This window comes from Amborella trichopoda, chromosome 13, assembly GCF_054954075.1.
Source record: "Amborella trichopoda isolate Santa Cruz 75 chromosome 13, AtrichopodaSantaCruz75HAP2 v2.0, whole genome shotgun sequence".
NCBI lineage: Eukaryota > Viridiplantae > Streptophyta > Magnoliopsida > Amborellales > Amborellaceae > Amborella > Amborella trichopoda.
Window position 1 is genome coordinate 40,215,400 of NC_142348.1, and position 2,213 is coordinate 40,217,612.

Sequence of the window (2,213 nt, forward strand, 5' to 3'; positions counted from 1 at the left end):
GATTACGTACGTTGGAACGCATGTATAAATAAGGAAAATTCTTTCATGCCCGCTCCACCCCATTTCTACATGTTTTCTTAATAAAATTATTATTTTTAATTTTTAAAACTTATTTATTTGTTGATATTCATGATCTCCATGTTAGAAATTACATCTCTTTAAAAATTAAGTCTTAAAATCCATCTCAAAAATAGATGTATTAACGGGCTTGCATTTCTACATATGCGTTGAAATCGGGTCCTATAAATAATCATATAAATATGCAATAAAGGGTACATATAAACAAAATTATAAAATAATCACATACATATGTATTGCAATAATAGATTAATATACTTATTATTATTATTATTATTATTGGCCTTTTCAATCTATTCCCATTTGAATGGTTAATTTATAAAAATTAATTTTATAAAAATATATCCGGTATGAAAATGGTTAATTTTAAATTTTGAAAATTTTATTTTTTTGTCTACTTTTCAATTTTTTTCTATAGACAAATTCAAAGCAATCATAGCAGAGTTGGATTTACTTTATTATTCTTATGGTTACATTAGGTGATACTCTTGGATTTTTTATTTTTATAAACCTATTTATGAATTTTATGCATTTATAATTTGGATTTTCTCCCTTTTCATTGCTATATATATATATATGGGTTGTAATCATTGAACTTTCATTTTTTTGTAGAATTGATCATAACTAATTTTATTGAATTGTTTATTACTAATTCCAATTATAATTATTGCGAACTATTTTATACATAAATAGGATTCTGACTCTAAAAACTTTTATATTTTCAGTTATATTTTATTATGATTTAATAATTATTTATTATCAATTTTGAAATTTAAAATAAAATATACATATCTACGAATGACTTTTTATATTCCAGTTACAATTTTTAAAATATTATAAGAGGTTATATCTTAATTCACAAAACCCATAGGATGCAATATTTGTTTTTTCATTTGGATTTTATGAACTTTATATTTATTCTTATGATCGATAAATATTTTTTTGCGTTATTAGCATATATTACAGTTTTATATTGTCAAAGGCTGATTTTCAAATCATTCAACTTTATGAGTCGATGCATTATATTGTTCTCCCAACTAAGTTTTTCTACAATTTAATTTATTTAAGATACCACAGCGTCTAATGATGATTATGCTATTTATTTTTCTTTTCTATTTTTATATTTTAATTAAATTTTTTATTAATCATTAAAGCATATGAAATAAATTCGAATATTAATTTACACAAAATGCAAAGTCAAACATAAATGAGGAGTTTCCATAAATTTTAAGGATAAATTAATGGGGTATATGTTATGTTGGAGTGGGGAAGAAGAACACGTTGATTAAGTGAGGAGATGAAGAGGACCATGCAGTGGCTTGGAGGAACATAGTCAAATGTAAAAAGAGAAAGTTAGTAATCATGGCTTTTAAAATTTAATATAGATAGATGCGTCATATAGAAAGTCTCAACTATGGACAATTGAATTTAATAAAAGAAAGTCGAATAATTAAAAAAAATGAGAGAGAGAGAGAGATTCACAAGCTTTCTCCATGGTGCAAATTTATATTTTCTTATTTACTTCCCTATTTTTCTTCTTTTTTCTTTCCTTAGTTTTCCCTCTCCCTTTCATTATCACTCTCTTGTATTCCTCTTCTAATAAAAACTAGTAGCATGCACCACCATTGCAGGTGTTATTAAAATTTTATGCATGTAATATTTTTGTAATAATATTTTACAATGTAAATAAATTTACAAAATCTAAAATGAAAACATAGAAGGAAATAAAAATTAAACTAAATTCCATGATAAAATAAAAGTAATAGTTTCTCACACATGTAGGGAGTAAGTGAAGGAGACATGAAATACTTTTCATAGCGAAAGGGAGAAGAAATACTAGTCATACAAAAAAAAATGATTGAAACACTATTTGAATGAATAGACATCAATTTAGCGAAATTAATAAATTAAAATTTTAATATATCAAATTAAATAACATAAAAAGGATGTTATTATAGTTATTAATTCAATTTTAGGTATATTTATTACTTATAAAAATAAATTTATATTATATAATTATTCATATATTATTAAAATAGATTAATATGGTGATTAATATTATTTAAGTAAAATTCTAATAGTAAAACATAATTGTTCTATCTATGACTAATCAAACTTTATTTAATTTCATTATA